Raw genomic sequence first — 16,733 nt, forward strand, 5'->3', positions numbered from 1 at the left:
ATCTTGTTTAGGCAACTGCATTGTTGAGATTTCATGGGTGTAGCTCCCTATCATGTCTAGAAGACACTATCTAGCAGCAGGCATCCTAGTCCTCTGGCTCTTACAGTCTTTCTGCCCCATCTTCCATGATGTTTCCTGAGCCTTAACTATAGGGTTTATATTGTAGATATGTCAGGGTTACCTATGGTCACTTCTTCTCTTCATTTTGACCAGATATGAATCTCTGTAATAGTCTCCATCTGTTTCAAAAAGGATACTTTTTGATGAGGGGTATAAGGATAAGTAAGTACTGTAGGTATAAGGATAAGTAAGTACTTAGAATACAATTAAAAGTTATATTGATTTAGGAAATGACAGTAGTAAGGTCTCTTTTGGGGTCTATGGCCTTTCCAGCCACAGATAATTGGCTAGGTTTATAGTATCAAACACGAATACTGTTGATCAGGCCTTAAATCCAATTAGAGAGTTGTTGGCCATTGCCAGGATAAAAATATCACTATGCATCATCCAGGATCTTTGTTGTAGTTCCTGATCTATAGACTTTACAGTTGGGTAGGACCATCAGTTGCTTTCCTTCCTTAGGAGTTTGCATAGTACCTTCTCAGGAAGGATTTTTCTTAGTTAGGGTTTCCATTGCTGTGAAGAGACACCATGATCATGCCAATTTTTATAAAGGAAAACATTAGGGTGGCAGCTTATAGTTTCAGAGGTTCAGTCCATTATCATCATGGTGGAGCATGATGGTATGCAGGCATACATGGTGCTGGAGAGGTAGCTGAGAGTTTTACATCTTGCAGCCACACCACCTGATAATGCCACTCCCTTTGGGACCCATTTTCTTTCAAACCACCAACCACAGGAGTCTACTGGGTCTATTGAGTTCCAGCTCAATTTCTCTAATTCCTGTGTCCAAAGTGTCTAGTCTTTAGCCATAGGGTTTTATCTTCAAGTTCTGGGAAGAAAACAAAGGCCACAGCAATAGCTTATATTTTCTGTGACAGTCTCTTGGACTCTCCTTTCCAATGACCCTTTAGGCAGTCTCCTATGTCTGCTACAAGGATATTTTTCTTCAATATTCTGTGGCTCTTGAGGAGAAATGTGGAGTAACTCCATATAAACTGTGTATATGTGTGTTGTGTTTGTTATATATGTATTATAAAATAATGTTTACCTATGGCTTTTTCAAACATTCTTAGTATTGTTTATCTCTTCCCTGATTCTCCTCCCTTATTACCCTCCTTTCCCACTCCCCAGTTAAAGCCCCCACTTTCCCCATATCTCTTACTTTCAGAGTTCACTTTGACAATGGACTTTTCTCCATTTTGAGAGTGTAACTATCATTCTGTTGTGTCTTCTGTCTGATCCTGCAGTCCCATGCTGCTCACCAATGTGGTATTAATTACAAGCATCCTAGGCCAAGTGTCAGATGATGACCCTGCTACCATACACCATGCAGGTGACTCTATGACACACCATCTGTCATTGGTGAGTATGCTGGCTAGGCTACGACCTGATCAGCCCCTTCAGGCTGTGATTTGCTTCACACTCTGACACTATTTCTTTGTTTCCAATGTTGAACATTCATATTTGTGTTCACCTTTTTTTAATGCCATTGGACATTTTCAACTTTGGTTCAAGGCTATAGTTTCTATGATAATTACTTTTCTACATAAAAAAAAAACTTTTAACTTTATCTTCCCATCATTTTCTTTTGATTATCTTTTGAAACATACATGCCCAGTATTTAAATGCATATGTTAATTCTTCTCTGTATAGTTGTAAGACTGATAATGGACTGTCAATGGCAGCCTAATCTCTATGCTAAAGTTTAGATTTTTTTCCAGAAAAAAAAAATCATGTAAAATAAAAATTTGAAGACTAAATTCCTAGCTCCCTTTTAAAACAGATTTATTTACATGAGTTTTGTAATTTTATGTTTAGGACACACTAATATTACTTCCCAAATGCACAATTTATCTCAATTGATTATCGTCCTCTCAAAGGTCATTGTGACCTACCAATGAGTCCACTTAGATGATTTTCCTTCTGCCAGGTAGAATGAAGTGTCCTTTGCTTTTGTCAGCAGTCGTAAATACTGGAAGACCCAGTTCAGAGAAATCATCTCAGCATTGTTATTCCTTCCCAAATCTATTTAACCAACTTTCGAATGTATCCCAAGTGAGAAACTTCGAAACTTCTTTCTTTTAGTAAGCTCTTCAGTATAATAAACAACACAGCCATTTAATGATGCTATTTTGCATAAAATATTTGAACATCCTAATTAAATGTTTTAAAAATAGCTTTACTGAGGTATCATTTACATATTTTCAGATTTACCCATTTTTAAGTGTGCAATGTATTGGCTTTAGGCTAAGCACAGAATTATGTGCCCATTGCCATGATGTCATTGTAGAGCAGTGGTTTGCAACCTTCCCAATGCTGCAACCATTTAAAATAGTTCCTCCTGGTGTGGTGACACCCCTCAACCATAACATGATTTTTGTTGCTACTTCATAACTATAAATTTGGTACTGTTATGAACTGTAATGTAAATATTTGTATTTTCTGATGGTCTTAGGTGAACCCTGTGAAAAGGTCAATAGACTCCAAAGGGGTCATGACCCATAGGGTGAGAATCATTGTTTTAGAGGCTTTCTTTCATTTTCAAATAGAAGCTTTGAAGGTTTGGAGAGATGGCTCAAAGGTTAAGAGCACTCAGTGCTCTTACAGAGGACCTGGGTTTGATTCTCAACACCCACATGGCAGCTCACAACCATTGGTAACTTAAGTCCCAGGGGATTTGATGCTTTCTTCTGACCTCTGTGGGCACCAGGCATGCATGGTGTACATGCATTCAGGCAAAATACTCATACACATAAAATAATAAAGTAAATACATCTAAAATTTTTTTCAAAAGAAAGAAACTTTGGGTGGGGATCGAGATGTCTCAGAAGGTAAAAATACTGCCATGAAGCCTATGGAATAGAGTTTGATTGTTGTGGCTCTATAAGGTAGAAGAAGCAAAACAGATCCACAAAATGTTTCCTTACCTCCACACATATGCTATGGCATACGCAGTACCTGCCCAGCACACACTCACACACCCCTCTTTGAGACCATTGGCAGCTGCTCCTTTTGTTGTGTCCCGGCTCACACCCCCGACTCGAATCACTGATGTGTGCCTATCCTGGACATTTCTTAAACTAGAGTCATACAGTGTGTGTCCTTCTATGTGCTAGCACAGTGTTTGCATGTTTCATCCACACTGAACAGTAAATGCTGTGTTCCTTAACTCTCTAGCACAGCGGGGAAAGTCAGAGTGGTGTGGTCCAGTGAGGGAAAGAAAGACAGAAGCCAGCGGTCAGCATCTGCCTCGTGTGCCTATGTGTTTCTGCTGCTGGCCCTCTGGCCAAGCTGTTCATTTCTTTGACTGGATTATACGTCTATAAATGGAATCTGGTAGTTGTCATTATCTACTTCAAAGCATTAGGAGAAGAAAGGAGATAAAATGAGGTGCTGCCAGGAGAACTGGAAAAACATATAATATTGAAGTAGTTGTTTCTGCAAACCAGATGGTCAGACTAGGATTAATGGGTTAAAAATTCCTTAGATTATTCTAGTCACAAAACCCATCAGTCCTACTTTCTCTTATTCACAAGGTCCATCTGTCTCACTGATTTATCCTCTGGTCAGCCTTTGTTAGCTGAATAGTTGTCTGCCCACTCTTGGACTTCATGACTGAAGCAGGGAGTGGCCGTGACTCAATGGGAGTCAGATGCTGTGTGGAAGAAGGATGTTAGGATTCTGTCGCCACTCCAGCTGCATGACTGCACATGTGCAGCTCAGTAGCTAAGCAAGGGGTCTTGCATCTTACGTCACCCGTGTGCTGTGTGATTACACAAAGGCTCACAGCATGGTCGTGCATGTGTGGCGTAGCTCCATAAGCCCACCTGAGCATGTGCAAGGGCATCCTTAAAAAGCCGGACACAGACTCCTCCCCTGTCTTCTGTCTGTTCTCCCCTCCCCCACTATCTCTCGCTCTTTCTGCACAGGTGTCTCCCCCAGGGCTGATTACTCTCTTCCATCCCCCCACCTCCTAATAAAGCTCTGATGTTGGGTTTTGTCATGTCTCATGACCTTTTTGCCCAGTAACAGCACCACTTATATTTTTAAAACAACAGGGAAGGTTTTGAACAGAGCTGGACTGTCACCTTACCTGCAAAGTAACTTTTCAGAGCCAACGTGTTGTGGTAACTTGGCCAGCCGTTATGATTCCTTTGAACACTTGGCTTCCAGTTCCAGTAAGGTAAATTTTACTCATAATAAAAGAGAAAGGTGGTCATTTCCTCCACTCCTTTAGACAACTGGGTGGGTACGCACTTTCTCACCGAGCTGCATTCCCAGACCCCTGAAAAGTGCTGGTTTTATACAAGAAAGCTAAGGAAACGTACAGGCACTCACTTGTAAATTGAGCATTCCTTAAAGAGCAGCTTCATACTGAAATACTATAGAATGCTTGTTTCCATGTCCCAAAGTAGCAGCTCACCTGCACACAGACACAGAGACACAGACACAGACACAGACACACACACACACACACACACACACACACACACACACACACACACACACAGAGTTTTCCCCGTTCTCTAGACAAGTTACAAGCAGACGACTAGGCTAAAACTCTTGAGAGTCCTCTTTAAACAAGGCGGCTGCCGCTGAAGTGTGAAGGGTCTTGAGGGGTTCTGGCACTGAAATCTGAGCAGATTACAGTTGTTCCTTTGCTTCCAACACTGGCCTTTCATTTGAAGGTGATCTCTGTTCCCTATGTTTTTTCGTTGTAGGAATATCTGGATCTAGAGGAATTTTCTCCCAGGATCATTGGTACTCCTTAGGATAGACATGTCTCCCTCCCTGGAAGTAGCTGTAGTTCTGATGTATTCCTAGGCTGTTTCTCCTTTGCCATTTCATTCCTCTGTCCCCATTCTTCATCTCAGCACCGTCCCTGGGGCCCAGATCATATCCTTCCTGCTCTCTCTGTCTTTTCTTTAGCTCCATCATGTCTCTCCTTTCCTACCAGCTAATTGCTAATACTGTTGTTTGGGTTTCCCGTTCTGTTGGTGTGATAAAATTCCCTGTCAAGGGCAACTTAAGAAAGACAGGGTTTATTTTAACTCACAGTTCCAGATTCCAGCCCATTGTACCAGGGAGGGCTTGGGAGAACTGGTGAAATTACATCACAGTGAAGAGGAGAAAGGAATGAATTAACACATGCATGCTATGCCAGCTTCTTTGTCCACTCATACACCTCAAGACATTCCCATCCCCACCTAGGGAATGGTGAAACCCTCAGTGGGCAAGGCTTCCTGAAACACCAACAGGTTATGGGGTGAATTAGAAGGTAGCTTAGTGTTAAGGCACTTTAATTGATTGTTTTGTTTCCTATTACCAAAATAAGCCATGATCACTGTTAATGAAATTAATCATTCAGAAACAATTATGAGCATTTCATGTGTATCCATCTTGACATACACATATATTATAAATATAAATGATAGTTTCATAATACCCACCATTTTCTCTGTTGTGTAATCTTTCCATGTCAAAACTATTCATAAAATTAATTCTGTCTTTTCACTTTTTTTTTTTTTTTTTTTTTTTTTTTTTTTTGAGCTGAGGATCGAACACAGGGCCTTGCGCTTGCTAGGCAATCACTCTACCACTGAGCTAAATCCCCAACCCCACATTTTTATTTATATTTTTATAGATTCATTTTTATGTGTATGAGTATTTTACCTGCTTGTGTGTCTGGACCATGGGCATGCCTAATGCCCTTGAAGGTCAGAAAAGGGCATTGGATTCCCCTGAAACTGGAGTTACGGGTGGTCTTGAACTGCCATATGGATGCTGGGAACTGAATTTGTGTTTTCTGCAAGAGCAGCAAATGCTCATAACTGATGAACCACCTCTCCAGTACTCCTTGACCCTTTTAGAGACAAAATCTTAATGTAGTCTTGGTTGCTCTGAAACTCCCTATGTAGACCAAGCTGGCCTCAAACTCGGAGATCTGCCTGCCTCTTCCTGCTGGTACTAGTCTGTTCTCTAGATAAATCATAATTTCCTTACTTTCACCCTGTTACTGGACAATAATCTTCCCTCTTTTCTATCAAAATCATGTTAAGCTTTATTATACCTAATTTTTACAAATCTGAGTATTGCCCAAGAATATCTTCAGTCTTAAAATGGTAGCAAAACTAATTTTTGCTTTTTTTTTTTTTTTACTTTATACATTTGTGTGACAGACTTTATTTTAGAATGCAACTAGCTCAGAGCAGTTCTGTGGCCTGAAAATCCTGTTTGGAAAAGTGCTTCTTGTCTTTTGCCTGTTTGACTAATACCTGAGCACGAGGAGAAAGGAGTAAAGGAAAAACTGTGCCCTGTGCAGCTGAAGACGCATGGCGCTTCACTCATGCTTTGCCATAAAGTTAGTCCTCTCAAAGGAATCCCTGTAAATACTTTGATCATGAAGTATGGATTCAGTCAAGAAACTGAATGACTGTAGGGACGTGTCTGCAGCCGAAGGACTAAGCTCTGTCTTACACTCATTATCAACCCTGCTTCTCTGTTTTTGTTTTTATTCTGTGAGTGTCTTCAGGTAATATTCATTTAGATCACCTTCATATATGTCTATATTTTAGAAAGCTTCTACTGTATTAAGTTTCTGAACCACCACTGAAAGGGTCCTTAATTTTATCCGTCTCTTGGTATATTCCCTTCCTCATCCTCTTCTTCACTCCTCCTATCCAATTGATCCTCTTATCACAGTCCCCTCAAAACCCCTATCCATTCATAACTATCTATTCTATTTCTCTTTCCTAGGGAGATCTATCCATGCCCACCCCGTCCTTTATTCTATACCTACCTCTATGGTGCTACAGATTGTAGCTTTATTATCATGGACACATATAAGTGAATACATAGCATATTTGTCTTTCTGGGTCTGGGATACCTCACTCAGGATGATTTTTTTTTTTTTTAGTTCCATCCATGTTCCTGAGAATTTCACTTCCAGGCCCTCTGGCTTTTTGAGTCTCCATGGAGAAGTCAAGATTTGTTCTAATAGGTCTGTCATTATGTTACTTGGTTTTTCTCCCTTGCAACTTTTAACTGTTCTGGAATATTATTTTAAAGTGTATTACATTTTTTTCTACTGCTTTTGTTAACAATGCAAAGATGTGTTAAATTTGTTTGATTAAATAAAATTAACCGGGCTGGAGAGATGGCTTAGTGGTTAAGAACACCGACTGCTCTTCCAGAGGTCCTGAGTTCAATTTGCAGCACCCACATGGTGGTTCACAACCATCTGTAATGAGATCTGGCACCCTCTTCTGTATACATAATAAATAAATAAAATTAACCTATGAGCAGGAGGCTGAGTCAGGAAGTAGCTGACAGGAAGTGGTAGGGAGGAACCACATGTAGCTAGAGTTCCTAAGTGGGAACTAAGCAGAAGGACGGTTAGGTTTTTTGGAAGATGCCAGTGTTGTTGGAGACCTTCTCTCCAGCCCCCACCAAGCCCTGTTAGTCCAACAACCCACTTATAAAGTAAACACACAGACACATATATTATTTAAACTGCTTGGCCAAGAGCTCATGGCCTACCATTGTCTAGCTCTTACTCTTATATTTAGCCCATTTCTATTAATCTATACTTTGCCACATGGCTCGTGGCTTACCAGTACCTTACATCTTTCTTGTCATGGGGTGGGGTGGGGGAGGGTGGGGGGCTGGCAGTGTCTCTCTGCCTCAGCCTTCCTGTTTCCAGAATTCTCTGCTTGTCCCGCCTATACTTCCTGCCTGGCTACTGGCCAATCAGCATTTTATTTACAGAGCAATATACACTGCCAGCCAATGCCATGACAAGAAAGATGTAAGATACTGGTAAGCCACGAGCCATGTGGCAAAGTATAGATTAATAAAAATGGACTAAATATAAAAATAAGAGCTAGACAATGGTAGGCCTGAGCTAATGGCCAAACAGTTTAAATGATATAAATGTCTATATGTTTATTTTATAAATGCGTTATTGGACTAACAGGGCTTGGCGGGGGCTGGAGAAAAGGTCTCCAGCTACATGCCAGCAAAGGGAGAAGGTTAACTACTTGCCACTCAGCTTCTCTGAGCAAGCAGAAATCTACTTCAACCTTTGAATTATGGGTTCTTTAGAGGGATAGAGATCTAGATAAAGTTTCCCTTAGTAGCTTTGGAAGAGTTGGTGCCTGAGGGAACAGAATTCCCTCAGGCTGCAGCCCTTTAGCCAAACCACTGCTGATAGGAACAGAGTTGCAATCTCTGATTAAGACAGCCTTTGCTTAAGGGGCAGCCACTATAAATAATAATAATAATAAAAAAAAACAGTTGACAATGTTTAGCATTCTTTCTTTGTTCTGTATGTTTAGTGTTTTATTATGTGCTGAGTGGGGCTTTCTTTTCTGGTCTAGTCTATTTGGTGTTCTCTATGATTCCTGTATTTTGATAGATATCTCATTCTTTATTTTATGGAAATTTTCTTCTATGATTTTATTGAAAATATTTTATCTGGGGATTGGAGAGATAGCTCAGATCTTAAGAGCACTGGCTGCTCTTCTGAAGGTCCCGAGTTCAATTCCCATCAACTACATGGTGGCTCACAACCATCTATAATGGGATCTGGTGCCCTCTTCTGGCGTGCATGCAAACACTCTAGCAGGATACTGTGTGCATAGTAAATAAATAAATAAATCTTCAAAAAAAAAAAAAAAAAGAAGGAAATATTTTATCTGTCTTTGACCTGGGTTTCTTCTCCTTCTTCTAGAACTATTCATAGATTTGGTCTTTTCATGTTGTCCTAGATTTCCTGGATGTTTTGTGCCAGGAGTTTTTAGATTTAACCTTTTCTTTGATGGAGGTATCCATCTTTTTATCTTATTGTGTTTTCAGTGCCTGAAATTCTCTCTTCCCTCTCTTATATTTTGCTGCTGAGACTTGCCTCTGAGATTCCTGTTCAAGTTTCTAAATTCTTTATTTCTAGATTTCCCTCACTTTGGGTTTTCTCCATTGATTCTATTTCCATTTTAGGGTCTTGAACTATTTTATTTATTTCCTCTTTAAGGGCCTCTATCATATTCATAAAGACTATTTCAAGGGCTTTTTATTGTGCTTCAGCTATGTGGCAATACTCAGGACCTATCATGATAAAGCTGCTGGACTCTAGTAGAGGCATACTGTCCTGGCTGTTTATTGATTGTGTTTTTATACTTGCCTGCAGGCATCTGAGTATGGCAAGTTTGTAATTCTAGTTGCTAATTACTGGTCTTGTCTTTATTGGGTGAGTCCCTTGGTTTCTGTTGGCCTTCCTGGTTCTTAGGGGAGAGTGGTGGCTGTGTGTTGCCTGGTAGGAAACTCTTCTGGGATCCTGATAGGGATGGCCATGGGGGTTTTCAGGTCAAATTTGTTCCTAGGTATTGGGAGCTGACACTTGAGAAGAGGGATGGGCTAGGAGGGGGTTTTGAGGGGTCCACGGGAGAAATGAAAGCCGGGTGTTCCACCAGGATGTGCTTGGTCCCCTGGGAATGGGGGCAGAGAGTTAGGAGAGACCATAGCAGGTTGATCTGCTGCAGAGCTGGGGATGAGACTGGAGACTGGATATGGAGGAACAGAGGAAGAGGGAAGGCTTGAAGCCCTCCTACCTGGTCCTCTGCCTGCTTGCATCTCAGTCATGCTTGGTGGGTGGCTTCCCAGCAAAAGCCTACTGGAGTTGGCAGCTTAGATAACAGGATGAGTTGGGAGGAAGGTTGGAGAAGATCTGCCTCATCCGCTGGAGATGGGGGAAGAGAGTAGGGGAGGCTCAGCTGGTGGTCTGCGACAGAGATGGGTGAGACTGAGGGTGGATTTGGAGGAGGGGGGGTGGATCAGAGTGGTAAGGATTTGCAGTTAGGTCCTTGCTTCCCTGGCCCGAGTGCCTGCTGGGGACCTGGAAGAAGTGATGAATGGGGGAAGAGGCTGGTGTCGGGAAGGGAGGCTGCAGCAGGGGGTCTGCTGTGGAGCTGGGATGAGACTGGGGAGTTGGTTGGATTGGAGGAGCTGAGGGAGAGTGAAGTTCTGCAGTTAGCTGACCTGCTTCCCAGCAGCGGCTGCAGTGTGTTCTTGGACTTTTTAATATGCTTTCTACTATGTGTCCCCATCCCCTTGATGACTCTTCAGGTTCCCTTCTGTTCTTTTTCAAAACCTCATTTCCTTACCAAGTTTTTCCTCCAAGGTTTTAAATTCCCCCCCAACTATAGACTGTTGTTTTTTCTTTGATAACATTATCTTACTACAGTCTTACCTACATGAATTTATTTTTCTTCCTTCATCTGTTAATTTGAGTCTTCTATGTGGTCATTGGTCCTTTTTAAAAATAGAACATTTTTCTTGCATTTTGTCAATCTTATTTTTCTTATGGTTAACTTTGGTCTCCAGTGTTGAGGAGTTGGGAGCATGTGAGCTCACGAGTGACATGTTTTATTCCGTTGTTTCTGTGCCTTGGTTGTGCTTTGTACATCTGTCAGGATGAGTGTGTCCTCTAGTTTTCATTTTTTATTTTCTTGTTTACCCACTCTTTGTTTCATTTCATACACATCTTCCGGGTAAGCTGTCTTCACTTGACTTTATGGTCCCCACTATACTCAGAGAGAGTAGCAGCTGCCGTAACAGTGCTGACTTCTGTGGGAGACCTCAGGCCCTTCTTTTGGGTCCCCACTAAGGTTCAGATACATCAATGTGAGGTGTTGACTGGAGGGAAATGTAGTTTATAATCTTTGGAGATACGTGTATTGATTAAGTCATAAAACAAGAAAGGCATGGGAAAGGGGCGAAAGAGTGAATAAAGTATGAATGAGCGGAAAGATGTATGGGCAGGAAGTAAGGAAGTCATTGAGACAGTATTACAGAGTAGGGGGAGAGAAAAGAAGGTCCTGAACACCTGAGATGTTGAAGCTGAGACAGGCTAAAACAGAGCAACTAAACAAAGTTGGTTTTTTTGTTTTTTTTTTTTTAAAAAAAGGTATAAATAAAAATAAGAATTAAAGGTAGTGTAGCCTGGGTGACTCTTTCTTTTTGAGATGAGTGAGTTCTAGCTCCCCTTCAGTCTTTCATAGCCAGTTCTGCAGCTGGGAGAAGGAGGCTGCTAGTCTCAGGATCCCATCAAATTCCTTAGGATGTCCTTCCTGCTGAGAGCTTTCTACCTGGAATTCTCTTGTCTGATGCCAGGTACACCTTCATCTCTGGTGTTTTGTACATTGTCCTATCTGCGGGCTTTTGTGTGCCTGCAGCTCTGTGGGTAGAGAAGACCTGTCCTTTCAGCCCACTCATACTTACCCTTGTCACTTGCCTGTTAGCGGCCTGCAGGATGGCACCCGATTCAGCAGTGTGCTGCTTCGTTCCCACGGTGTCACTGTCCCTTCCCAGGCTGTCCACTCAGGATACTAATGGAGAGTCAGTTTCCCAGCCACTTCACACCTGGGCCTCTGTCTCCACAGCCTGCACTACTCCTGCTGTCTGGAGACCTGCTGTGTCTTGGCCCTGGGCAAGTCTCAACACCCTGGTGAGTCCTTTTCCTCTTTGCTGTTCTTTATCCTGCATTTCAATTTTGCCAGGCCAAACAGAGTTCTTTAACCCAGGCAATTTGTGTAATTCCTAAAAAACACCAGCAAGAAGTGTAGTTTTTTATAAACCTCATACAAGGTACGGGTTATAAGTCATACTTTAAATTCTAGCACAGATGCCTTCGAGAATGATCCTACTTGAATACAAGTGCACATGTCTCAGTATCACCTGTCTTCAAAACAAAACAACACCCTTCCTTCCTTGTCAGTGTTTTCCCATGACTGCAGTTACTTCTCCATTTCCCATCCACAGGATCAAACCGTGGTTTTTATCTGCTCTTTCAACCTCATTTGGTCCCTCCCTATGACAGGTTTTCTTCTCTGTCCTTTGCTTTCTTTTGTACCCTGGATACACAGAACAGAATTGATTAGTCTTCACGATATAGAAGATACTCACTGTGACTCCTGTAAGCACGGCCGTTATCTAAACCAGCGGTTCTAAACCTGTGGCTCATGACCCCATTAGGGTCAAATACAGATAGCCTGCATATCAGATATTTACATTACAATTCATGATAGTAGCAAGATGACAGTTATGAATGACAGTTAGCAACAAAAATAATTTTATGGTTGGGATCACCACAACATGAGGAACTGTATTAAAGGGGTCACAGCATTAGGAAGGTTGAGAACCACTGTTTTAAACAATATGGATCCATAAAAACTTTGAAACACAGAAAAAATAATATAATAAATGTGTGTGATCTCATTACTTGTAATTAACAAGTGTTAACATTTTACCCAATTCCCCAATAAATTATTAAAGAAAAGAAACTAAATAGAGTCCCCAGTTTTAGCCCTTTTTTAAGAAGATGGCCCATGTGTAAGAAGAAGGTCCTTCCAGTGGGAAGTGATGAACTGCAGAGCAGAATAGGAGGAGGTGGCTGTAACTTAACCCGGCACAGCAATCACTGTCACTTAGGCGACACTCACATGCCGCCACTGCTCTCCTTCTGTGCATGCATGAAGAGCCCCGCTCAGGGTGCCTGGGCCGTAGGGCCTGGGAGAGGCCAGGTTGAAGCCAGGGTGGGGCTTTAGAACTTGTGCACAGCACCTCTGAACTGTTAAGTGTTAATTGTGTTACGAGGTTCAAAGGTCGTTTGGGGTTCCTTATCTCTAACATTAAAGAAAGGACAACCACTGGGGTATTTTATGTTGAAATTTGTTTACTGTGTTGAGACAGATAATTTCTGCTGCTCAGAATCACCAGTGAGGTCATCTTAACCCTTTGGCATTGCAATTGTCAAGTCAAACTAGAAATCTTAAGTATTTTACCCTGTGTGTCTGCATGTCCTTATGCCTCTGTTCTTCTGCCTTGCTACATGAACCTTGGGTTATAGATTTTCCTCCAAATAGGACTTCGAACCAAAATTTAAGATTGTGTGTGTTTTCTTCATTAGGAGACTTTTTTAGTTGAAACTTCTTCTTTCTACCCTTTGAGGTATATTTATTGTTTTCTCTGATATTGTCTTATGCCTATTATTATGCCTTCCAAGGGACTATTAAAGCTTTTTATCTTCCTATAAAATAGTTAACTGTGAATACCTTTTGTGTGTGCAGTTTCTCAAAGCCTCTCAGAATCACAGGATTCTTTCAAATACTAATTACTGCAAATCTGCTGTCTGCGTAATGCTATCCGGCCAGCAGCTGCTTCATATGAAGAGAGACTAAGAGCTCTTTTTGGTTTTGTTCATTTAAAATCATTTGCTTCGTATTTAATATCTGCAGAGAACGCAGTCACATCACAGTAGAATGTGCTGTTGTGAATTTTGGATTGTTTCCATGGGTTCCGCCTTACATCTGCATGGTGTTTAAAGCCAATGCTTCCTTTCTCTTCACAGTCATTCAGGGCCTCTTGCCTCATAATCCAATGTCATGCTGAATGACAGAAAATTGAAGTTGAATTTATTTGACTATAGAGAAGGACTGCGCAGAACAATGCACTTATTTAAGAACTCCTTGCCTCAGAAACTGAAGGAGCTGTTTTGCGCAGGTGGCTTAGACTCTCTGCTGCTTATCCTGACTATGTTCCTTGATTTGTTAAAGACAGGAACTGGGCATTCTGCTTCTGAGAACAAAGGGGCCTGCTATCTACCAGAACCTTTAATAAGCCTGTGTGATGCTTACACATCATTCAGAACCAAAGAGACACATCCTATGTTTCTGTTTTTGTTTTTAAATAATCCTTAGTATTTCCTGATTACAAAAAAAAAAAATTACTACCAAAAAATGAAAAGCAGCCATGAAAATACATAAATCAACTGCCAACAACACACCAGGGGGCTTTTTACATTGTGAGTTATTTGTAATGAATTGTGTTTCCTCAGCTCTAGGTGATGTCTTTTCTCCTTAAATAGAATGCTTTCGTGGTTGGCACTGCTTATATTTCTGTTTCTGTTTACTTGGTGTGACAACCTTCATGGGCTCTTGTTTTACAAGGTGAAACATTTATTTACTTTACCAATATTCAGAGCTGTTTTAAGACATGTGGCAAACAGTTATGGGGACAGTGTTTCCTCTGCTGGTTCTGCACTGTGAACCAAAGTGAGAAGAGAAGAGGAAAGCATGGGAAAGGCCACAGAAGTTCAACAGCTTTGTCATTACTCACGCATAGGGTCCTGCGGCATGCTTTGTTTCAGTGGGAACCTGGTAAATTCTGGAATTCTGGCAAATCTGTATATTCAAGTGTGAGCCTTAGAATACTTTTTAATGTTACCAGAGTGAGCTTGAATTTGTGGCTATTTTTTAGCATTTACTATTCTACTAACTCTCAGGTGATTGAGAATTAATTACATAAAATTTACATACAAAGTAACAGTTCTTTGGGGATTTATTTTAAAGCTAATCAATTTTAACTAGCCTCACTTAGAAATAATACAAAATGTATCCCGTGGGCTCAGATCCATGCTTAATGTAGTTTATGATTCTATCCTGACAGAAGTACAAGGAGCATTCAACAAGAAAGCAAACTTGTCCTCAATGTTGTCAGATCCATAAAATTAGTCACAAGGACACCATGTCTTTCTAGCTTTCATTAGTAAAACAATATTTCTTATTTTGTAAAGTATATCTCCTTAGAAGTCCAGAGCCTAGCTGGTCTAGACAGCGCTCACCACACTTCTTTGACAAATATACTGTTCACTTGTGGCTGTTATGTTTCAAGAGTCATTCATTGTGAGCAAGAAAGACTTAAGACTCAGGCAGGACTCAGTGTGAGCCACTGGATCATGTCACAGCTTGCTGAGTGAACTTTAGGAAGCCAATTACTTTTCTCTTTCCTCTTTCCACTTGGAAAAAACCATACCTGCTTCCTCCTCTGGCAACTGTACCACAAATGAAATAAGGCAGAGAAAGGCTCCCTGCTCAGCGCTTGGACATAGGATGCCCTCAGTGAACACCAGCTCCTGCTTCTTCATCTCCAGAGACTGTGTCAAAACATGCCGGCAGCGTATCTGACCCACGGGGGCTTAATAACACAATGACATGGTGCAGACCATTCAAAATAAGGCTTTTGGGCTTTGAAAGATTTTTACTAAAAAGTGTATTTTCTATTATTTTCTCTTCCATTAATGGGAAGAAGTGTACCCTGAAAATATCATTAGTAAGTCAGGAATTGAGTCTTGTTTTGAAGGGTCTTCCCCTCAGCAGACTTAAACATCTTCAGAACGTTTAGCTGCTGGCTAATAGATTTTCTGATTTCAAGAATAGGACAATGGACCCAGAGAGAGGATCTCTCTCTCTCTCTCTCTCTCTCTCTCTTTCTCTTTTACTCTTCATTTGAAAAATGAGACAGTTCAAACCTGTCTGGCATTTTGAAGGGATAAAGTTAAATAATGCATGTGAGGAGACGTTGGTCAAAGCAAACAGACATTTCATTTAGATAGGTGGTGAGCTTTAGAAACTATTGTGCAGCATGGTCATTATTAGTTAATAACATCATTAAATAATTTTAAGAGTAAATTTGAAGTGTTCACACTTCAAAAAAATAAGAATTGGTGTAGCACATGTGTTAATAATAAGCTTGACTTATTCATTCCATACTGTATCCATGTTTCAAATTATGGTGTACATTGTAGACACAAAAGTTTATATGTTCATTAAAATAATTAAAAATAATGTATCAAAAACACTGAGATAAACAAAGGTTTTAATATAAATGCCTGGTAAATCTTTATGAGAACATTTGTTTAGAATGAATTTGCTTCTGATTTGAGAAACTAGCTCATTGTTTTTAAAAAAAGATAAAAAGCATGTTGAAGATTTTAAAAAAGTTTGGTAATGTGCTTTTTATGGTACTGCATAAAAAATTTCAAGTTTACTACTAAAAACAGGTTAAAAGTAGGATATTAAAACACTTGAGGTGGCTAGAGCATAAAAACTTTACAATTCCCTTGTTTTGAATGTCTTTTTTTCTGTATAAACTGTTAAGTCCATTTTGTGTAGTTTCCTTTCATACCTTAAATGATTCCCAGAGTGCTAAATACCCACAGGCTGTCAGTGGAGTGGGGTTCAGACCACACTCTCACAGTCACCTAGCACCAGGACTCTGATAAGACAAAACTCTATACACATTACACATGACTTCTTGAATAACTCTTTTCAAATACTTCCTTAATTTCCTAGATGAAGACTATGTGGAAGCCAATTTTCCAAAGTATTCTCTTGTTTTTTAAAGTTATTAAAATGCATTTTAGATACTACTCAGAGTTAACAAACTCTCAACCATGTGCCTGGCATATGATTTGTTTATTTCATTTCTACCCAGAAGACTCAGTTGGTTTGGGAACAGAAAAGGGAGCTCAGAGAGCCAAACATTTTAAGAAGTAAGCCAAATGATCAGAAATGTCTGGAGTGTGCCATCCACGTATTTCCTCTGAAAACACTAGAAAGGTTAGCTTGTTAGGTGCCTATAAATTAGCATGATGGTAAGGAGAGAAAGGACCAAGACCACAAGCATGTTGCATAGACCCATACAGGCAATGTTCTTTGTGTTATTCTTTGGAAACTAAAGGGAAACTTCAGAAGAATTTGGTTTAGTTTGTGAAAATA

At 40.5% G+C, this 16,733-nt stretch overlaps 1 protein-coding gene across 1 annotated transcript in view; it reads left to right on the plus strand.

Annotated features, from left to right (window-relative positions):
• Lekr1 (leucine, glutamate and lysine rich 1) overlaps window positions 1-16,733 on the plus strand; it is a 170,630-nt gene that overhangs the window by 92,708 nt on the left and 61,189 nt on the right. The window lies entirely within an intron of this gene.

The sequence above is a fragment of the Onychomys torridus genome, chromosome 6 (assembly GCF_903995425.1).
Source record: "Onychomys torridus chromosome 6, mOncTor1.1, whole genome shotgun sequence".
Classification (NCBI taxonomy): Eukaryota; Metazoa; Chordata; class Mammalia; order Rodentia; family Cricetidae; genus Onychomys; species Onychomys torridus.